Source organism: Mus musculus, chromosome 1, assembly GCF_000001635.26.
Source record: "Mus musculus strain C57BL/6J chromosome 1, GRCm38.p6 C57BL/6J".
NCBI lineage: Eukaryota > Metazoa > Chordata > Mammalia > Rodentia > Muridae > Mus > Mus musculus.
The window spans coordinates 155,007,154-155,030,668 of NC_000067.6; the positions used below are offsets into that span (position 1 = coordinate 155,007,154).

The window sequence follows — 23,515 nt, forward strand, 5'->3', positions numbered from 1 at the left end:
CTTCATAATAACCTTAGCAACCATGTGGTTACAATTTTATGAATCTTAAATGTCCCCCGAAGGCATGAGTTGAAAACTTCATTGCCAGTGAGGGACAGGACCAGGAGGTGGTAAAAGTCCTTAGGAGGTGGGACCCAGCGGAAGGGAGTGAGGTCATGGGGGTTATACCTTGCAAGGCATGACAACAGTCATATCCAGTCATAATCTCCACCCCTCTCTTTCTCCCTCTCTCCTTCCCTCCCCCTTTCTCCAGATGCCATGAATTAAATAGTTTTGCTCAACCATACAACCATACTCCCCAACACACACACACACACACACACACACACACACACACCATGTTCTGCCTCCCTACAGGCCCAAAATGATGGCATCTAGTGACAGTAGACTTACACCTCAGAGACCATGAGCTTAAATAACCCCTTCCTTCTTATAAGTAGCTTGCTTCACATACGCAAAAAGAAGTGGAAAGCAGGGTAGCAAGCCCGTGGGGTCCAAGCGAGTACCAGTGCATTTAGAGAGCATCATCCCCAGGCCCTGACTATGACACATTCCTCACACAACATCGTTCATTTGTTATTGCCCACCCACCCACTGAGATCCAAATACTCAAAGTTCCAAAGAGAAAATTTTAATTTTCTTAATTTTAATATATAAAATGTACAAGAGAGCCATTTTTTTTCTGAGACAGGGTCTCTGTGTAGCCCTGACTGTCCTGGAATTCCCTCTGTAGACCAGGCTAGCCTTGAACTCAGAGGTCTGCCTGTCCCTGCATGCACCACCACATTCAGCAGGAGCCAGTTCTTTAGAACGGACATTACAGTTCCCAATGCACTGGGAAGGAGAAGCCTAAAGGCCTGACCCACTTCAGTGGGATCACAGAACTGCGTGTGATGCCCCTGGTGGCCCAGCATGTATACAGCTTGTGAACACCTCTATCCATCCAGAGAGCTGCGTTCCTTGTAAAATCTACCTGTGTGTTCCATTCTGCTCTTCAGGGTAGCCCCAGATACTAGCCATGGATCATGAGAGCAAAACTAGCCCACTTCCAAGTCCAGGGCCTGAAGCCTCAAGACAGAATAAAAATTGCCTTAAGGGAGTAGGGATGGGGCAGAAGTAAGAAGCAGCCCTAACCCTAAATCTTATCCTTAAGCAGAAGTGTTTAATTAATTGTGTGATGGTTTCAATGAAAATGGCCTCCATAGATCCATAGAAAGTGGACCTATTAGGTGCTGTGGCCTTGTAGTAGGCGTGGCCACTGGGGTAGGCTTTGAGATTTCAAATACTCAAGCCAGACCCAGTGTTTCCTTCTCTCTCTCTCTCTCTCTCTCTCTCTCTCTCTCTCTCTCTCTCTCTCTCTCTCTCTCTCTCTCTCTCTCTCTCCTGCCTGCCCAACCAGATGTAGAAATCTCAGCTCCTTTTCCAGCACTATGTCTGCCTGCATGCTGCCATATACTTCCTTGCCAGAATGATAATGGACTAAACCTCTGATGTGTAAGCCCCAGTTAAATGTTTTCTTTTATTAGAGTTGCCATGGTCATGGTGCCTCTTCACAGCAATAAAACCCTAAGACTGTGTGTCTACATACCACAGTGGCTACAACTACCATAGGAGTGAGGACTGAGGCGAGATGGCTGTCTGGGACTACAGTTTCCTACATTAACATATCTCCTAAAAGCCCCTCTGATATTCCATCCTGTGCGAGTCCCCTGTCCCCAACTCTTCCATCTTCTCCCCAGTGGTCCACACGCACTAACCCAGTCTGTGCATCTCTTCTACACCATAGTTTTGTCTGATTTGTTTCCCCCCCCCCATCAAATCCTAGGCTACTGTGTGAAATCTATTTCTTCTGTGATGGTTTTCTGGAGAGGACCAGAGCCTGGATATACATCTGAGTGCCCGGAGGCCAGGCTTAGACAGCAGAGATGGCCCACTAAGCATGTGGATTACTGACAGACAAATTACATCACTCTGAGATCTATCCTCTTGCTGTTGGGGTTTCCGGGCCTGGGACATCTCCGTGATGCTCCTATTCTATCTTGGAATACGTCAAAGGTGATGCAGGAAGCTCCCAGAACTCCATCTCCCTCTCTGAGCACCTCTTCTCCCCTCTAATACCAAAGAGGGAGATGACGTTGACTGGTCAGCTTACAGGACCCATATTGCTCACCTGTATTTGCATGTGGCTAAAGATGCTGTCTATAGAAGGAGTCCAGGGCAGAGCTGACCAGGCTCTCTGTCCTATTTGTGCAGCAGATGCCACTGTGTGTATTGGCTCAGACACACACTACTGTCCTCACACACAGCTGGCCAGGACACACACAAGATCAATAAAGATTTGAGGAGAATGAAACCTTGAGGCTGAGCCCAGGTGAACTCAGTTCTCTACATGGGGCTTCTGAAACATGCCTAGCTTCTACTGAAGTTACCTCTGCTTTCTTCCCTGTTCTTCATCTAGGTCTCTCTTAGAGGGGCCTAAGAGTAGTGGTTGCTATGACAGAGATCTGTCCGGGTTCCCCTGGCTATAGCATATGTATGTGGTCCTCAGGATATATAGTTCAGCAGGAAGTTGAGCCATACCGTGACTGAGGCAGGAGCTAGACTAAAAAGATCTGAGGGAATCGGTAAATGCTTCAGAAAAAGCCAAGTATAAGCCCAGCCTTGAAGCACACATGAGACTCCACAGTGATCTGGAGCTGTGAGACATGAACTAAAACAGAACTCAGGAGTGTTTGGAGAGGAACAGAGTCTAGCGTTGCTGACTGTGTGGATAAAGATATCATAGACTAAGTGGTCCAAACAGTTAGGTTGAACATACGGGATAAGACCCCAGGATGCTGAGCAGAGACAATACCCGAGGGTTGTGGGAAACTATCGAACAGGGGAGGCCACCTTCCAGGAGCAGAGTTTGGGCTCTGGGTCAGATGAATCTGGCAGACATGTGCGGGATGAACTGGAGACAAATAAGACCAATTCAGAAGGCAGAACAATGATGAGGCAACAGGAAGTGAGAGTGGGGTCCTGGGAGAGGCAGAGAACAGAACCTGGAAGAGCAGAGCTATGAGGGGGAAAGATGCTGAATGGAGGCTCAGGCACGCTCTGCAGGGAGACCTCCACGAGAACAGGCCCCTTCTGCAGAGCTGGAGAAGTTAGGGGAGCCAGAGCTGAGCTGCAGAACGATGAGTCTGGCTGCCTGTCCCGGGGCCTCTCCCCTTTACCTCCTACCACCGCTCCCAGAACAGTCTGTCTGTCCGGTAACACCCAGTGTGGCTTTTGTCAGTACCAAGAGCAACCCTTCTTCCAGGGCCCTGTTCCTTCCCATCTGCATGACTCCAGCTATTCTTGGGTTCTCAGCTCCAGCATCTCCTCCTTCCAGAAGTCGTCCTGAGCCCTGCCCTTCCCTAGACTCAGTGGACAGCTTCTCCTTTCCTCTCCCACACCCTGATGGTGTGCTGGGACTGCTGCATAGCTGCTCTCCATGAAGAACAGATCTGTTTATCTATCTGGGATGCAACAAGGTTTGTTGAGCACCTACTATGTTACAGCTCCCAGGTACAGAGGATGTTCTATGATACAAATGCAGTCCCTGTTCCCTGTGTGACAAAGGAGAAAAGGAAGTAGCCAGGTAACAGGGACTAAAGCGCTCTCTCTCTCTCTCTCTCTCTCTCTCTCTCTCTCTCTCTCCCCTTTCTCTCAGCTCTACACGATGCTAGTGCGGTTGTGAGGACGGGATGGTTCTGAAGTGGGAAGCCTGGAAGGCATCTAGGAGGAGCGGGCTGGATCTCAGGTGAGATGGAGCGTTCGGGAACTCTACCCACTCGACTTTAAGTTCCACTAAACCCGACACAGAAAGTACAGAGGGGTCCTGAAGATCCCAGCGAGCAGGAAGAGTAGTTCACTTCCCTCAGCACGGCCCCTGTGCCAAAGCCACTGACATCCACAGAACACCCTCAGTGCAGGAAGCTGCCCCCACTCAGAACACACTCTCCTTAAGGAATGAGGACAGCAGCCTGCCTGCTCCCTACAGCCCTCTATGGAGCAGTGATGCTGGAGCTATGGAATGTTCCCGTTCCCGGCAGCATCAGGGACCACGGGGAGGAGATAGGCTGTCACTGTGCACTGTTGCAGACAGCAAATCATACATACCTCTAGGCTCCAGACTCACCAGTGGTTTATCTTCCTAGTTCATTGCAAGATTTCAGGTGTCTGTGGGCTGGGAATGTAGCCCGGTGGTAAACCACTTTCCTATTATGCACGAGAAGCTAAACCTAACACTGCAAAAAAAAAAAGTAAAAATAAATATTTTTATAAGTGCCCATGTGCACTCTATGAGGTTAGACAAGGTAGACAAGAAATAAACTGGAGGCACTGGGGAGATGGTTCCGTCATTAAGAGCCCATGCTGTACACCCATGAGGACCTGGGTTTAGATCTCAGCACCCACATAGCCAGCCAGATAAGTCCCATGAGTACCTGTGACCCTCCTGTTGTTGGGACAAAGACAAGAGGATTTCTGGGGCTTGCCAGCTACCAACCTTGCTGAAAAACACAAGCTCCAGGTTCAAGGAGCAACCCTACCTCCAAGGAGGCTCCCACGCATACACAGGTGTGAATGCCAGCAAGCACATGCATACATGTGCATCTGCTGCATGTACACGCGCACCCCACACACACACATGCAAGGGGAAATGAAAGTAGCAGGTCAGAGGTGACAGCTGGATCTCAGGTGAGATCCACAGCCTCTGACAAGCTGCTGCTGCTTGCTTGCTGGTGTTGGGGACAATTCATCTCTTTGGCCTCGATTTTCTCACCTATAAAATGGGAATCCTAGTGACAGCTCCTGTCCCACTGGGATGTTATGAGAATTAAGTGAAATAGTCACTAAAGCCAAGTGAGTATGCCATGAAAAGTCATCTTTACTGCTTACTGCAGTTCAGAAAGGGGCCCACCAGACAGTATCTGAAACCTGAGGCAGTAGGGTAGCAAGCTCAAGGCCACAAGCTAGTTCCAGTCCAACATGAGCTACACAATGACAACCTGCCACAAGGAAGGGAGGGAGGGAGGGAGGGAGGGAGGGAGGGAGGGAGGGAGGGAGGGAGGGAGGGAGGGAGGGAGGGAGGAAGGAAGGAAGGAAGGAAGGAAGGAAGGAAGGAAGGAAGGAAGGAAGGAAGGAAGGAAGGAAGGAGAGAAGGAAGAAAGAGAGAAGGAGGAAGTAAAGATAGAGGCAGGAGGGACAAAGGGATGCAGAAAGGGAAGGAGAGAAACCTCAGACTCCCCCGGAGAAGTTTTCTCTAATTTAGACACACACAGAGACACACACACACTCACAGACTCACAGATACACACAGACATACAGAGACTCACAGTCATACACAGAGACAGACACACAGGGGCACAGAGACGCACACAGGCATATACAGGACACACACACAAGCATACACCTGCATACACACAGACTCACAGATATACACACAAAGACAGACACACAGACACAGAGATACACAGAGACACACGCAAACACAGACATATACTCACACAGAGATATACATACATACAGACACACACACACACTTTCCTCAATTTAAGGCAGCACACTCCACCCTTCTGTCACTAGGAGACTCCTCTCTACTTTGTCACAGAAACATTCCCGTCGAATTCCACCATCTCTCCTCTTTCCCATAAAAACAGTCGACTCGGGGGCTGGAGAGATGGCTCAGCAGTTAAGAACATTGACTGCTCTTCCGAAGGTCCTGAGTTCAAATCTCAGCAACCACATGGTGGTTCACAACCATCTGTACAAGATCTGATTCCCTCTTCTGGAGTATCCGAAGACAGCTACAGTGTACTTACATAGAGTAAATAAATAAATCTTTTTTTAAAAAACTGTCAATTCAAATCCTTGTGTGTGTTCTGTATTAATGAGAAGGACTTGGCTATTAGAATCAGCCCCTAAGCTCAATGGCTTGACACAATGAAGACTGAGTTCTCACTCATAGGCCCCTATGAGTTAAGGCTGGGGGTGTCACAGTCCACAAAGTCATTCAGGAACTCGAGGCTTATTACTATAATCTTTCAGGGCCTTGAAGTTCCCACCCAGGGCCCTCCAAATTCAAGTTGAAAAGAGAGGGTGGACATAGGAATAATTAGGGAGGGAGAGACAGAGATAGAGACAGGCAGGCAGATGGGACCACATAGCTGATCTGTCCTTTTAGCCCATCTTCTAAAAGCAGACCTCATCTCATGGCCCTATCTTATTGTGAGAAATTATAGCCTCTCTGGGTGGCCAAGAAGGAAATGAAACCCATTTGATGAGCAATCTGTATTCTCCTGCTTCGTACTCTAGAAGCAGAGGACCCTCTGGGAGATAACTTCAATGTTTACTTCTAGAAATGTTCTCAGAAAATAGGCTCAAAGCGACACTCCGTGTGTTTTCCTTCCAGCCCTGTCACTGATAGCATCCTGTCCCACAGGACAGCAGATGTAAGAAAAAGCTGGTCGTCAGCTGGGTTCAGCCCTCAGCTTTGCCAGGTCTTATGAAAATCAGCCTCTAAGTGAAGGTTCCTGGATTGCAAGACCAAATACATGGGGTCTGAGAATTAAAGGCAGTGCAGATAAAAGGCAGGTAGACTAGGATTTTCCCTCCTTTCCTCTGCTAGTTCCCTATGCCCTAACTACAGCACCACACTGTCACTCTCCAGGGCCCCAGGCAAGGTTACTGTCAAGGCTTTGGTAAGCATTAGGGTTGGTTTTATGGCAGTTCACCTGGCTGTGACCAGAAGGATGTTTGCTGTCATCAAGCAAACAAATGAAACTCTCCACACCCAGCTTCCACTTCCTCAATGTGGAATGCAAGCAATGCCAGCCCAATGTGTTTCATTCTTGGGCCCCACTCCCCGACTGCTCCCCCACACTTCATCCTGGGCTCATCCAGATGGCCTGCGGATGCTGGGAACCAACCACTATGGGAAATTGGTTGTTTCATAATCTCCTCCAGGCGCTGTCCCTAACTGCAAACCCGATGGAGACATTCTCAAACAGAGAGCTGTTCCCAATCAAACAGAAAACGCTGATGGCTTCAGCTTTGCTGCTCTTTAACCCCTCTCCTGTCTCTCTCGAACCTTTGCTGGGGAAACAAAAAGCGACGCCCACCTGCACACTCCTGGAAATGCCACCAGTCACCTGCATGCTTGGGGAGCAGGAGAGTCATTGTTCTCCTAGCAACCGAGCTACCCCAGTTGTCCATATCTGGTGCTTGGACTGCTAGCCAGCAGCCAGGGTCAAGCGGTGTTGCTAGGAGAACCTGCACTTGGGTTTAAATTCACAACCCATTTTTGTTGCCACAGTTTCCTTCGGCTGCAAACAGACACACACTCAGCAACAGAATCCACAGAGCTGAGCCCAACAAGGAAATCCCCAGCTTCAGACCCTGGCGTGATGTTCTCTGTCCCCTTCCCCCCACCCACCCCCTACCACCACCTATTGAAAGTTCTCTATTGAATTTTAAGTTGAGCCTACCCACACATATAAAGAATCATGGAGAGTTTTGCACTGGACTGAGTACTTAACTCCTTCAGGGTGCTGTGTGAGACACTGCAGACACCCCACCCTCATGAGCTCCTATCTAGAGGAGGGAGAGTAATAAGCCAATCAAGAGGTCCTCCTTCAATCAGGCTCATCCAGAATGGAAGCAGCAGGGAAAAGCTAGGTTATAGACACAAGCAGATGTAGATAAAGATAGAGCTATATAGGGCCAGGAATGGCTCCATTGGTGACGTGTTTGCTACAGGACATGAGAACCTTGAGTCCTGATCTCCAGCACCAGTGGAAACAGACAGGCCCAGAATGGAGGTGTAACAGGGTCCTAGTAACCGTCTAGAGCAGTGGTTCTCAACCTGTGTCTCCACCTACCTAAGATCTTCCTGTATATCAGGTATTTACATTACAATTCATAACAGTAGCAAATTGCGGTTATGGAGTAGCAACAAAAATAATTTTATGGTTGAGGGTTCACCACAACATGAGGAACTGTGTTAAATGGTCACAGCATTAGGAAGGTTGAAAACCACTGGTCTAGGGGATTCCCAAGCTTAACTACCCGGAAAACTAAATCAAGTCACAGAGAAAGGGGACAGTAGAAGCCTTATTCCTGGGGCATGGGAGAGGCTGGAAGTCCACTTAGTAGACCCTGGCTTTGGGTCCTCCCCTCTCCACTACTGGTCCTGTTTAGACAGAGCCCCCAAACCTTCCCACCATTTCTCCTCAATGTATCTTCTGGGAACAAGAAACTGCCATCCTAGGGAACCCAGTTTCACTTTCCACATCTACCTGTGTGCCTCTAACTCTCCTTCCCTGGAACACATGTAGTCCTGACGCTGGGAAGTGGAGGGACAGCGATCCCTGGAGCTCATGAGCTAGTCAGTCTAGTCTCATCTTTGAGTTCCAGGCCCCCAACAAAAGACCTTATCTCAAAGCACAAAGTAGGTGGCTCCTGAGGTTGACCTCTGACACACACACACACACACACACACACACACACACACACACACACAAAACACTTGCACACAGGAATGAATATACACACACGCACACACCAAACCAGGGGGTATTCAGCTATATTACGGGTGTGTATATAAATATTCTTATATGTAAGGAAGTCTATTTCAGGGACTTGCTCACACATTTGTGGTGCCTCACAACTCTGAAATCCATGGAACAGGCTGCCAGGCTGGAAACTCACAGAGGAGATAAAGCTGTAGTCATTGAGCACATTTTTTTATCTTCCATAGAAAAAGTTCAGTTTTCCTCCTGAGGCCTACCACAGGAGGCCTGTCTATCACCCATCTAGCTCAGTGGGTAGAACTGAGACTCTTAGACAAGACCCATGAAAGCCACGTAGGGCTGTCTCTCTTACTTACATAGGTGTTTGCCTGTTTAAAATACTATTTAAGATAGATGTTGCCTAGATAAAAGTACTACCAGAGAGTAATCCTGGAAGCCCAGCTTCTGTAAGATCAGGATTTCCTGGCCATCATTCAATATATAGATAGCTTCAGGCCCATCTTTCTATGAGACCCTGGGGGGGGGCGCCAAGGTGAAAATATTTGCCAATTTGCCAAAAGCACGTCTGAGCGTGGCATGATGTTTCTCCCCATGAGCCCAGCACTGGGATTCTGAGGTAAGAAGATCTTACATTCAAGGCTACATCGACTCTGTCTCAAAAAACAAAAACACCTTATATAACAAAGGACTCATCTAGAATAGATAAGGAACTCCGAAAAATCCACAAAAGGAAAACAGAGCACCTGATTTGCCAACGAGCCTGTCATGGTTTTAAATGGCAACTTGCTACAACCTATATAATCACCTGGGAAGACAGACTGTCTCAGGTGAGGGATTGCCTAGATTAGCTTGGCCAGTGAGCCTGTCTGTCGGGATCGTCTTGACTGAGGTGGGGTGAAAGATGCATGCTGAATGTGGGCAGCACCGTATCACCAGAGTGAAGGGAGTCGGCGAGAGTGAGTAAGCAGGCAGGCTGCACGCCTGGGCGTTCTTGTTTCTCACTGCTCTGAACTGTGGATGTGATGGTGAGCAGCTATTTGAGTCCCTGCCTCGACTTCCCCAAAATTATAGACTGGAGCTTGGAATTGTAAGCCAAAAGAAACTCCTTTCTCCCATTAAATAAATAAATAAATAAATAAATAAATAAATAAATAAATAAATAAATAAATTTAAAAAGCAGGGCTGGAAAGCTAAGGTTTCACGGGTAGAGCATTTGCAGGATTGACCCCCGCGGCCTGAGTTCATTCGCGGCAGTGGAAGCATGCTGCAGAAGTGTGAGGGTGGCAGGTCACCTTGCTTCTGCAGTCAGGAAGCAGAGAGAGATGACGCTGGTACTCAGTGTCTTCTTCTCTTCAGTCCAGGATCCCAGTTCGCTGGATGGTGGTGCCCACACTTAGGGTAGAACTTCTTCTCTCCTCCATTAAACTTCCCTGGAAACACAAGCACACCAAGAGGTCAGTCTCATGGATGCTTCTAAATCCAGTCATATTGATGATCAAGATTAACTATCACAGGAGGTAGCTAAGATTAGACAAGGTTGGGGGTGGGGGGGGTCTCCATACACCTTTTTTTTTTTAGGTATTTTCCTCGTTTACATTTTCAATGCTATCCCAAAGGTCCCCCATACCCACCCCCCCAACTCCATACACCTTTAATCTCAGCACTCAGGAGGTCCTAACAGTGTGGTTCTAACTCATGGCCTTATGGTACCACATATTTGATTTCAAGGAAATGAGGGGCATATTTTACATAGCAAAGTAGTCCTGGCCTCCAGGTTCTCCAGAATCTCTCAGTCACTACTTGCCATACCCTACCCTCAACCCTGAACTTTCCAGCCCAGGGTATAACCTTCCCCTAAAGGCTCCTGCCTATGTAATGCAGACATTTTGCTCTATCTATATCCATATCTATATCTATATGCATATCTATATCTTCTTCTCTGTGTGCATGTGTGTCCTTTCTCTCTTTCTCTCCACCCCCTCCCCATGGCCCTCCCCTGGCCTCCTTCCTTGGCACCAGTAAACTCACCCAAGAACTGCTTCCCAATAAACCTGCCATTTAGATGGTCTAATCTGGCTTGAATTGGCTCATTTCACCAGTGGCAGAGAAATAACCTATCACCAGGAAGGTAAGCCTGAGCTCTGTGGCCATATGACTCCCTGCTCCTATGGGACTCTTCAGTGAGTCTCTACTAGTGTAAGGATCTCACCAGAAGCAGCACTCAGAATTGAATGACCCAACATTTGCTACATCAATAAATAGATATGGAGACAGCAACACCAGGTTACTGTGGTACTGAGTGGTAACAGCGGAATGTAGACTAAGACTGTAAGCCGGTTGGAGGGAAGAGGTGACTTTGCCATATGTCACTCAGGAAAAACTTGAATTAAAAGTCATAAAGGAGGCCAGACATGGTGGCCCATACCTTTAATCACAATTGTAAGGTAGAGGCGGGGATATCGAGGCCAGCCTGGTCTACCGAGTAAGTTCCAGGACATCTAGAGTTACATAGCAGGGACCCTGTCCCATATAAATAAATAAATAAATAAATAAATAAATAAATAAATAAATAAATAAATAAATAAAGGAACATAAACTGTCCACAGGAGTCCTCACTCAAGGACCGGAAAGAGGCTTGGTTCCGTTCCCAGTGTTACTTAAGCCCAAGCAAGCTTGGCACTGTCCACTCCTTCAGGGGTGGACTTCTGCCCCTTGCTTCCTCCAGCATGGCTTGGCCCTAGAAACCAGGCTAGGATGGTGAGCAAATGAAGAAAGGACAGACACACAAGACTCACTTGCGGAAAAGCTGGGATCAGGTGGTTTCTGTTCACTGTGATTGAGCACGGTACCATGAAGCAACCTGGAACGTCAGCTGTGTAGCACAGCGGGGAGAAGTTAGCCAGTCCCCATAGGAGGGTTCTGTAGGGAAGCAGTGTCTGGGTGCAGTCATGAAGGAGGAGGAAGCTGCAAATACACACTGGTCAATCCTTCCTAAACACTGTGTACTCAGACCGGAAGAAGGCTTTGCCAATTCCTGCCCTGTTCTGTGCAAGGAAGGCTGTGCGGGGAAGGCTCTGCCATTCCCATGGACCTGAGGCACTGGGTCCTAGACGTGGCTGTGCCCATGTGCAGCTTCTTTGGGTCCCCACAACCCCTGCACTTGCCCCCTTCTCTCCACCTTCTGCTTCCACCCTCAGTGGTCCCTGGTCCCTCAGTCAGCTGCATCTCTTGTGCAGTGGCCTCAGTGCCTCTCAGTCTTATCCAACTCAGAAAGGCAATCTTAGCACCCCATAAAACAGCATCCTCCCTACCATTCCAACTGTTACCCTACATTTTATGTCTCCCCAGACCTTAAGTTAAATTTCTATTCCTTTGTTGAGTATCCATCTCTTCTCACAGGGGCGGGGACTCAGGTTTCATGATTATTCGTTTTTTTTTTATTGCTGTAATAAAATAACGTAGTATTTACCATCTTATATTTTCTTCCAAGTGTAGACACTGCTAAGCTGCCCATGCTCCAGTAAACGATCCTCCATCAAGGCCCTGAAAGCAACCCTGATGCAACTCAGTGAGGCACAATAAACACAGAGAAGGCTGGGCTAGGAGGAGCGGGCAGCAGGCGTGGACCAGAGAAGGCTGTGGGCATTAGCACGGTTGTACTAGATACTTTCCATACTGCTGTGATCGAATAACTAAGAAGCAGCAATTGAAGGAAGGAGGGGTTTGTCTCGGTGTATGTAAGAGGATACAGTTGGATCGAGGTGGGGAAGCCATGGCAAGAGCAGGGGGTAACCCATCTTACTGCAGGAGCCGTTAGGAAGCAGAGCAGAGTACTAGGACTCGGTACTAGTTAGTTCTCAGTTTGCTTTCTCTTTTTGTCTACGTTAGGATCCCAGCCTGTGGAGCGCTGCTGCCCACAGTTACCATGGGTCAATTAACCTTGTCAAGACAATCCCTTCACAGGCACTCCCAGAGATGTGTCTCCCAGGTGATACTAGATCCTGGCAAGGTGACCATCAACACTAGCCACCACAATGAGCAAAAGATAATATACTCATGAACAAAGTTATCTAAAAATAACTTTTATTTACTATCATAAAATACACAGCTCAGTGGCGTTTACGCAGTCAGTAAACCATAAACGTATAACCATCACTGTTAGCTTATTTAGGAACACTTTCAACAACCCAAAAGGAAACACCATACCTATTGGGTATGATCTCTATGAATTCAAGGTCAGCCTGGCCTACAAAGCCAACTCCAGGACAGCCAGGGCTCTGTTACACACACACAAAAAAAAATAAAATAAAATAAAATAAAAATCCTGTCTTGGGAAAAAGAAAGAAGGGAGGGAGAGGGGAGAGAGATAGGGAAGGAAGGAAGGAAGGAAGGAAGGAAGGAAGGAAGGAAGGAAGGAAGGAAGGAAGGAAGCCCATACCTATTAAGTGTAACTCAGATCCACCCTCATTCAAGCCCTGGCAGTTCCCAGTCAGATTAGATTAGGGGCTTTGATATAAGGAACTTGTTTTACCCAAAAAACTTCTGTGTAGCATTCAATAATATGCTTTTGTGCGGCTGTTCGAGATCCGGTCCACAGAAGCTGGGTCTCCCTGCTGCCAGCAAGCCATAACTCCTCCTTGAGTGACCCTCTTTTTGTGACTGTCTTATGTGACTGAGAACGCCAACATGCTCACGGCTGAGGAGTGTTGCATTGCACAGATAGCACTGTATGTAGCTGTCCATCCACTGATGGATACTTAGGTTTTCCCCCCTTTGCCATTGGGAATAATGTGCAAAGAAGAGTCAGATGCAGAGCTTGTTGGGGGAAAGTCAGCTTGATCACTCTGTGCTCCAGACTTGAACAAAAAGGACTTAGTCGACTGTTTAGTCTTCTAACAAATAAAATGCAGAGTTTGGCATCTCATCCACTCCCAGCTCTTCCATTGCCCTCTGCCAAGACAGCTATGGTAGAGGGCCCTGTGCACACACTCCCCAGTACTCCACCCTGAGTCCTGAGCCAGTCTTTTCTGGCACACAGCACCCTCCCTACCATTCTGCACCCTAGCCCATCTTCTATGTCTTCTAGGACTACCCTTCCCACCCAACAGTGGGTCCGGGTTCTAGCAGACTCCAGGAAGCAAATCCAGACCACTGAGACAAATAGGCTTCTCTTTATTCCCACACAGCCCCAGGATCCCCAAACCAAAGCACTTTTATCTTCAGATAAAGTCTGACTGGCAGATCACAGAATTCCAGACACTTGCTCACAACTAGAAATAAGACCATGTAAAAAATAAATAAATAAATAAATAAATAATATCATAAGACATAGAATAAGGGAGGTGGTGAGAGTTCTTCAGAGACTAAGCAAAGCCAAGCAAGTTGAAAAAAAGAAAAAAAGAAAGAAAGGAAGGAAGGAAGGAAGGAAGGAAGGAAGGAAGGAAGGAAGGAAGGAAGAAAGAAAGAAAGAAAGAAAGAAAGAAAGAAAGAAAGGAAGGAAGGAAGGAAGGAAGGAAGGAAGGAAGAAAGAAAGAAAGAAAGAAAGAAAGAAAGAAAGAAAGAAAGAAAGAAAGAAAGAAAGAAAGAAAGAAAGAAAGAAAGAAAGAAAGAAAGAAAGAAAGAAAGAAAGAAAGAAAGAAAGAAAGATTGATTCTCAGACCAGATCAGCTGCCTGAAAGAACTGAAGCAGCTGGAAAGGACACTCTCGGACCTGCTGAGCTGTCTGCAGTGTGCTAAGTGTGTTCCAAGTTCCCAGCTTTATCACACATACTGGGGTGGGCTTTGGAGATGCATCTGTCTTTGAGCCATTTCTACTCCTATAAGTAACTCCTCACCCATATTTCTGTAAGTAAATAAATAAAATACTCCATATGAAATTCATTGGCTTGGGGCTGGAGAGATGGCTCAGCGGTTAAGAGCACTGACTACTCTTCCGAAGGTCCTGAGTTCAAATCCCAGCAACTACATGGTGACTCACAACCATCCGTAATGAGATCTGATGCCCTCTTCTGGTGTGTCTGAAGACAGCTACCGTGTACTTACATATAATAATAAATAAATCTTTTTTTAAAAGATTTTTTAAAAAAAGAAATTCGTTGGCTCATCAAGTTGGCTTTTGCTGGTATCCATACTTTGTTCTGCATGGGCTTCCTATGTGGGGTGAATAGACATATATATAGTATGTATGGTAAAAGATCTGAGCCCACTTCTGGGTTTGAAAACCTACCAGAACCCACCAATTCCTGAGCATGAAATCCCACCAACCCCTGGGCTAGGCTTGAACCTCCACAATCCCCCACCCTAGAAACCACTAGCCTTTAAAACTTCACCCCTACCCCGGAGAAACCCTATATAAAATCTGTCACCTGCTCACTTGCCCCAGTAGAGGCAGCTACCCTAATGTGTCTTTCCCAATATATCACTTGTGTGGTGATGAGACTTTGTGTTATTCCTTGGCTTTCAACTGCCAGGATACCTTTCCCTTCAGAGCTGTAACACATGCAGGCAGGAGGCGGGGCGGGGCGGGGGGGGGATCTTCCCCCTCAGAGCTGTAACACCTCCACTGAGGAAGCCTTTCTCCTCAGAGCTGTAACACTTACATAGCATCTCCCCGGGAAAGGTTTTGCAACACAGCGTCAGGGTACCCCAGAGAGCAGCAGGGTCAGAAAATCCAGCTCAGGTGCCACCTTTGTCCAGCCCCAATGAGACTGACTCCTCAATAGTTTTCTCAACTATAGAATAACCTATAGAACTATCGGCTTCTAATTGGGTGTGGTGATTCTAGCCTGTAATCCCAGCACTTGGAAGACTGAGAAACGGACATGGACACAGATTCAAGGGCAAGCCTAAACTATATAGAATTCCAGGGCAGCCTGAGCTGCAGAGTAAGACATCAGATACATAGGTAGGTGGGTGGGTAGGCAGGCAGGCAGACAGACAGACAGACAGACAGACACACATAGATAGATAGATAGATAGATAGATAGATAGATAGATAGATAGATAGATAGAACATCTATCTGTGGTCCCCCCAAATCCTGGCTACTCTATGGGTGTTTGATGAAATACCCATGATGCAGAAGAATCTTTAGAACTGATCAAGGAAGAAACAGAAATCATGACTTCAAGAACCTCAGCAGGTACCAGCTGTCGGCATCCGGAACATCCTCTAGGCCTCTCCCGTTGTCTTCCCTTTGACTCTGGCCACACCCTGTGGAATCATAGAAGGGGCCATTGGAATTCTTGTGTTACTTTACCATACACAGGTAGAAACAGCTTGTCATTTGAAGAGACCTCCTCCTAGACATTCCTCTCCAGCATGCTGTTCCAATCAGAGCCACAAAAGACATGATCCCAGCAGAGGACAAGGCTATAGGGCTAACTATCCAGAGCTCTGTTCTTCACTGGTTAGGGTGTAGAAGACTGGGACCTGAGGGCCAGAGAGCTGGGATTGCAGTAGTATAGAGCAGAAATTATGCCATTAGAGCCCCTGGACTCAGGCTCCTCATCTTCCTTAATGTTGTCACTATAGGAAACCATGCTAACCCCACCTCGACTGATTTTGTCAGACTCCTATGGATACTTGAATCAACAAACATTTTATGAGTTCTGTTAAATATACATTAATCAGTAAATACTCATGCAATCAGTTCACCAAGACTAAAGAAATGCAAACAGAAATGAGGCTGGGGTACCCACGGCCGTGCTAACTGTGCTCTGTCATAGAGTCTCAGGCCTTGTTGGTCTGTCATCTTCACACTTCATTGGAAATCCATTAAAACAACTGCCGGGCCATTAGCCCTGACTCCAGTCAGAGCCTCCCTTGGGCGCTGTTCTGTGGCTGGAGCCCCTTTATTAATACTTAGTGTAATTGCTTCCGAAGCGGATAATTGTGGAGATGCTGCTTAAATCCGGAAGGGGAGCTGCATCTTATGTTTAATATGTAGGCACCTCATCCTCAGGCGAGACAGCTTATCAAACGCTTGAATTTTTAAAACGGGGAGGATCAATCGATCTACAAAAGCTGTGGCATCTGAGACAAGTCAAAAATGATTTGATTTACACAATTTCCATCTACTACTAACATCTTTTCCATGTTATGACTCAAGCATAGATGTCACATAGAATTTGAAAAACAAAATGCAATTCTAATTAGAACCCTCGTGACTACAGACCACGGAGCTGAAAGTCCATATTCATAAACGGAGTGGCCACAAGTCACGTTCTAAGACTTTGAAATTTCAAGCCTAAGAACCTATGGTAGGACTGTGACCTGCTGGGACACACAAAGCAAACAGATGACACAAAAGAGATACTAATTAAAGATAAGAGAACACTAAAATCAGACTGAAATTCAGACCACTGCAAGCCCAAGTTCCTTACAAGGATTACTACAAAGGGGAGACTCCTCTCCCTGCACATCTTAGCCCAACACAGGGCTGTTAGAGAGGCTGGAGTTATTAAAGGCTTTGCCCCTTAGCAGTGGCTTCTATTGCTCTGAACTTGGAAGAAATCATGTTATAGTGAAACCACCCTCTAAAGTCAGGAGCAGCACCATCTAGATGCTCAGTCAAGTGGTCATTTGTTTTTATTGCTACAAACTGGATTTTGCAAATGGCTTAGTCCTTGGGGTTGTTTTTAGAGCAAATTGAAGGTCACCCCTCCTTGCTCACAATCACTTCCTTGCACTGTTTTTGTAAAGCAGAGAGGGCATACAGGTGACATGCAGAGAACAGCTCAGGAACCATCACGCAGGCATCTGTCCCAGTTGTGAGCATCAATTGTCTAAGCAGGAAGAAAAAACCACTTAGCACAGTAGTCCCCAGGAGTCGGTGGATATCAAAGGTGGAGGGGGTGAGGGGGAACCCTGAAGGGGATCACATCTGTGCTACTCAATAATAAACTACCATCTGCTGGGACCGTCCTCTCAGAGAAGAACAGAAACAGTGACAGCAACTATGTCCAGAGAGCCATCACATTGGTCCCTCAAAAGGACAGCCACTAATCTTATGCTGAATTTACACGTAAAGAGTGTTCTTTCTATTTCTCTTATCTTGCTGCAGACTGGTGGAACTGTCCCTCATGGACCTACATTTACCAGTGCAATCACAAGAACCAACTTTGTAAATGCTGCCCTTCACCTTCACTGCCCAGTGCAACAGCCACAAGACCCACTCAGCCAGTGGGCACACATAGTGTGGCCAGGCCAACAGAGACAGAGATGTTGAATTTACAATGCTAGAGGTAAGAACTTCAGGACCAGGGCTGGGCTATAACTCAGTTGTTAGAATGCTTGTCTAGAAAACACAAAACCCTGGATTCAATTCCAGCACCATAAATCAGGCATGTGGTACACATCTGTAAGGCAAGCAACTAGGAATTAAAGGCAGGAGATCAGTAGTTTAAGGTCAGTCTTGGCTACATGACCCAGGACACACAAAACCCATCTCAAAAAAAAAAGCCAGGTATAGTGGGGTATAGTGGTTCACGCCTTTAATCCCAGCAGAGTTAGGGTTAGAGACAGAGGTAGGACAGATAGATAATCTGTGAGTCTGAGGTCAGCTTGGTCTACAAAGCAAGTTTCAGGACAGCCAGGACTGTTATAAAGAGAAACCTTGTCTTGGAAAATATCAAAATGAAGAGGAGGAGGAGGAGGGAGGGAGGAGGTGGGAGGAGGAGGAAGAAGAAGAGGAAGGAGAAGGAGAAGGAGAAGGAGAAGGAGAAGGAGAAGGAGAAGGAGAAGGAGAAGGAGAAGGAGAAGGAGAAGGAGAAGGAGAAGGAGAAGGAGAAGGAGAAGGAGAAGGAGAAGGAGAAGGAGAAGGAGAAGGAGAAGGAGAAGGAGAAGGAGAAGGAGAAGGAGAAGGAGAAGAAGAAGAAGAAGAAAGAAAGAAAGAAAGAAAGAAAGAAAGAAAGAAAGAAAGAAAACAGTACCAGAAGAAGATATATGTTTCTTTTTCATATTAGCTATTGATTAATGTTGAAATAATAATTTTTTGGGCAACTTGTGTCAAGTAGAATACAGCACTAACAGTAACTAGTTTATGTGGTTTGAGAATCTTGTTACTAAGTGGCTGTTACATTTCTCTTGGCAGTGCTCCTCAGATGATCAGCATCAGAGAATAGATTTGGGTTCTATAAGCTTATATGTTATTCATTTGGCACTTGAATACCAACTAAATGGGGCCCAGTGTATGTTTCCATGCGGGGCTAAGAGTTCAGACTATGCCTGAATGTTTGCCTTCACTGTTCATCTGGTAGACTTGACATTCATTGTGGCCACTAGAGGGCAGTGGCGTATATAAAATGTGTTTTCATCCATTGTGGGCCTCTGGTCCCATGCAGAGATTCTCCTGAGCTGTCACCATCTAATTATTAAAGTCCAATCTTTTCCTTTCCCACTTATGTGCCATATGCCTGGGGAGAGAAAGACCACGGGGACAGAGTGCAGCCAGAGCTGGCCTGTAAACTGTGAGGCTCAGAGGCAGGTCATGCTGTGAAAGAAAGTGGATGTTCAAAAGCAAAAGTACAAAGCCCCAGGCTGTGGAATCAGGTTTGCCGTCCTGGCTCTGCTACTAACAAGATGCAGGGCCTGAAGCAAATCCCTTGGCCTCTGTTTCCTCCCCACCTCCACCCCCGCCCCCTCCTAGACTGAGGAGGAGGAACAAGGTGAACTTTAACAGTGACAGACATCAGTATTCTGCAGTTTCAAGAGCAAACCCCTAAGGCCCTGTTATAATAGGTTTGATGGTCTTCTAAATGAGTTCTAATTACAGGACTTCCAGGCACCGTAGTATTTACTGTAAGTTGATGATCCAAAGGCCCCTCCAAACACTTAGCAGCAATAGATAAAATCGAAAAAGTTTAAAGTTTAGAATCCAAAGCTGAGATGGTTCCGTTAGTAAAGTCTAAATGAGTACTTGTTAGGAACTGAGTCCAGTTAGGAAGTCTGCCTTGCAAGCAGGGCATCTGGGTTTGGATCTCCACCACTCACCTAAAAAAACGATGGGCACGGCCTTAGGGGTCTAATCTCAGCGCTGGGCTCGGGAGGAGAGAGGCAGCGCCCTAAAGCTCACTGCTAGTTGTCCCAGCTGAATCAGTGAGCTCTAGGTTCAGTGAAAGAGCCTGTCTCAAAAGAAGGTAGAAAGCCATGTAGCAAGACACGTGACATCATCTGTTCTACCCACAAATACATACACACATACACACTATACACACTCTCACACATACACATACTTATGCACACACATATACACACTCACACACATATACACATTCACAAACACACACATACACATGCATACACACTGGCGCATACATTTACACATACACACACACACACACTGTGGGAAGGATAATATGCCAAGTAGTGATAGATGTTATGAAAAAAATATAGGGCTGGAGACATGGGTCAGCGATTAAGAGCACTGACTGACTTCCAGAGGTCCTCAGTTCAATTCTCAGCAACCACATGGCAGCTTACAACCATTTGTAATGAGATCTGATGCCCTCTTCTGGTGTGTCTGAAAACAGCAATAGTATACTCACATACATAAAATAAATAAGTCTTTTTTAAAAAAAGAAAAAATATTCAGGATCCTTAGAGATATAAAGGAATAGCTAATAATTATTGATTTTTTAAAAAGATGTAAGTTATGAAACCGTGCACAGCCTAAATAAAACAAAAAGTTATTTAAAAGGAAAAGTACAAAGGAAAGGTCATTACAAGTGTGAACTGCTTCTGTGTATTTCCTCCCTGCCAGACAGCTGTGGGCACCTGGACTGGACCCTCGTTCCTGTTCCCTGAATGAAACGAAATGAGAATGTGTGCATTAAAATACATAAATCGAGTAGCATTATGTAAACCCCAGCGAATTGTGGGGAACAAAGAACACTAATGAGTGGCAGTGATGAAGAAATCACCCAGAGCAAAGAAAAGCAGTTCAATATCAAAGCACAGACTTGCTAAGCCAGGGAGGCGCCGCCCACGGAGGCGGAGCCAGAAGTACTGAGGATGCATCTGTATGACTTGATCATCCATCTGAGGTGACAGGCAGTGTGGTGGGCGTGCACAACTGCAAGACCTGCAGGCAGGTCTCCAGAGATCAGCCAAGAAGAGCAGCCACCCACTCCTCCCACTTCCTCCCTCTCAGGTAGCCTGTGCGGCCAATGAGACTCGTGTACACACACACACACACACACACACACACACACACACACACACACACACACACACACACACTACAAGTATAGAGGAAAGACATCCGTACTCTCTCCCTGATTCCATGGACCCCTTTGGAAGATTATTAACTCTAAGTGAGGTCATGAGGAGACTGGAGTCTGGAAGGATTAACCTTCCGAAGAGAAACCAGAGTTTCCTCTGTCTTTTGAAGATACGAGCAGAAAGCTGCTGTCTGCAAGCCAGGAAATGAGCAAGCCCTCATTAGAACCAGACCGTGCTGGTACCCTGAACACAACCTCCAACCTGGGGAGAGAAAATCTGGAGTAGGTGGCTAAAGTCACTCAGCTTTCCCGTATGCTAGCTTAACAGTCCGAGCTACACACTCGAACCATAGCCTGAATCTGTTCTAGAGATAAGAACAGGTGTGTGTGTGGAATTGTCCCAACCCTAGAGAACAGGGACAAGGGTCCAGTCCAGGTGTCCACAGCTGTCTGACAAGGAGGAAGTAGACAATTTTGTAACTAAGAAGCTGTTCACATCGGTAATGACCTTTCCCCCTGCTAAGCCCTTCCCTGAAGCCTGGACTGGCCTTGCCACATTTTCAGGACATCAGGAACACCTGCTCCATTGTTAATAGCACCATTTACGGGAACATGGACTTGGACTTGAGATTGCCAAGCTTGGCTGTACCCTGCAATCTTCCAGGGTGCTTTCAAATACGCTCTCCCCCTCAGACTCTGTTCAATTGGTCTTGGTTGTTGCCTGGGCACGAGGGTTATTTATAACTCCCTAGGTGGTGCTCCTTTTAATCACAGTTGGGAAATACTGGCCTAGAAGTTGGTAAGACAAAGAAAACCTTTTTCACTGCCCAATGGGCTTGGGATCTTGGACAGGGACTCAAAGGCCCAATAGACAACCAGGGACATACCTTGGTGAACCTCAGAAGCCGCTACTGGGACAGCTGTGGGACTACTTCCTCTTTCCCTGGAGGAAAAACATAGCTCTCTCTACAATCAGGAAACAGGAAGCACGGGGTGCCTGTCAGCAGAACCAGCAATCCCCCTGCATGGAAACTTGGGCTTCCCCTGCCACTGACAACTGGAAAGACCAGCAGCTGGTCTTCCCGGCTCACCTGCATGTGGGAATGACCTAGAGAAAGCCTGCTCTTAGACCCTACTCCCTCGGACTTAGAAAGCCCTCCCCCCACGGCTGGTCCCTCCTGCCCCTCCTTCTCAGCCCCCTAACGCCTAACTCTTCCTGCCCACCCACACCTAGCCGCATCTTTACTGGATGCCCCCACGTTTCGGCCAGAGTTCCTGCAGTTCCCCACAAGCCACCTTTGCCCCTCGGCCTTCCTGATCCCCGGCAGGCAGTTCGGTGTCCCAGCTACGGAGGCTTGCTCCGCTCCGGCTGCTATGAATGCTAACACCTGAGTCTGCGCCCCCTCGCCACAGGAAGATAGAATTGTCTCCCTGTGCCGCCATGTGTTGGCTGAATCATCTTCCTGTGTTCGTGACTCCCAGTGGCTCGTTATGTAAAGCCCAGCCTCCTCAGCAGAAGCTTCGGGGCTCCTGTAGCCTTATCTCACCCCTTCTCCCAATTGCTGTGGCCCCAGAGCTGGGCTTTCTGCCCCTCAGGAGGTATGAACTCACAAGCTTGCTCCCCTATAGCAATTAGCTTCATACTTAAGAAGTGACCCCAACCTATTTCTTACCGTTGCCTCTGTGTCCCTTCCTGTGCTTCTTTTCACGTCCTCCAGTAGCACCGCCACCCACACATCTAAGCCCTCAGAGCTCCTGGAGAGTGTGGGGAAGCGGCCTTGTGTCTTTGCTCTTCCCTCTCCATTCCATCCTGGGATCCTAATAAGAAGCAGAAACCCCAGAGCGACTTTATTGGTTGTCACTGTGCAGGTACATAGCAGGTGCCAACCCTGCTTCCTGGGCAACCCAAGTGCCTAAGGCTCTGGGTGATGGAGTAGGCAGACAGCTGTGACCCCAGGGGTAAATGACAATTACCAGGGATGCAGAGACAGCAGGAAGAAACCTGACTTGTGCTGGACACCAGCCTCAGTTGCAGCTTCCAACACACTTGCTCTCCCATCATGGGTCGAGAGCCCTGTCTTTGGTTGAGCTGGCCCAACGGCCAGCATGGGCTGACACTGCAGGCCCCTGCCACATTGCCTTGCCTTCTTTTCTGTGGCAGTGAGAAGACAGCCTGGAAAAACCAACTTGGGAGAGTTTATTTGAGCTCACAGTTCAAGGTGCAGTCCGACAAGGCAGGGACGTGAGGGCAGCTAGAGCTTGAAGCAGCTGGGCACATTAAAATCAGGATGGCAAGGGAATAACAACTATTTGTACACAGCTGATTCTCCTTCTCATACAGTCCAGGATCCCAGGCCAACCCCAGATGTGACACACAGTGGGTGATGGGACACCCAGTGGGTGGATCTACCCACCTCAATTAACTCGTTGGAAAAAATGCCCCACAGGCATGTCCAGGGGCCAGACTCCCTGCTGATTCTTATCTCAGTTTTGAGAATTGAAATTATCCATCCTTCACAGAGACTGTGCTGATATCACACAGCGGCCGAATCCAACTCCATTGAGAAAGTGGCTTTCAGGAGACCTGAGGCCACACTCCTGGCACACAGGTAAGTCTCTTCTACCCTATTTCTATCCCTGCTTTACGGCAGAGCAGAGCACAACGTGATCGTCTCGATCCACCAGAAAAGGCTATATAGCTTAAAGTGCCGGGAAGCCCTCTGGGTTTCACACCTTCC

General features: G+C 47.3%; 2 long non-coding RNA genes across 3 annotated transcripts in view; both read right to left on the reverse strand.

Moving 5' to 3' along the window:
* Positions 1 to 1,538: 1,538 nt before the first annotated feature.
* On the reverse strand, positions 1,539 to 13,995 carry Gm41977. The gene is made up of 3 exons (XR_878618.2): positions 11,354 to 13,995; positions 9,851 to 9,988; positions 1,539 to 4,274 (listed from the first exon to the last, which is right to left on the reverse strand). It is a non-coding gene; the product is annotated as a predicted gene, 41977 (long non-coding RNA).
* A 633-nt stretch (positions 13,996 to 14,628) lies between these two features.
* Gm41980 overlaps positions 14,629 to 23,515 on the reverse strand; it is a 38,553-nt gene continuing 29,666 nt past the window's right edge. For both annotated transcript variants that reach the window (XR_001779499.2, XR_878638.3), the window contains 4 exons: positions 22,451 to 22,595; positions 21,665 to 21,720; positions 19,549 to 19,679; positions 14,629 to 15,768 (listed from right to left, as the gene is read on the reverse strand). This is a non-coding gene — a long non-coding RNA (predicted gene, 41980). The remainder of the gene's footprint in view (positions 15,769 to 19,548; positions 19,680 to 21,664; positions 21,721 to 22,450; positions 22,596 to 23,515) is intronic.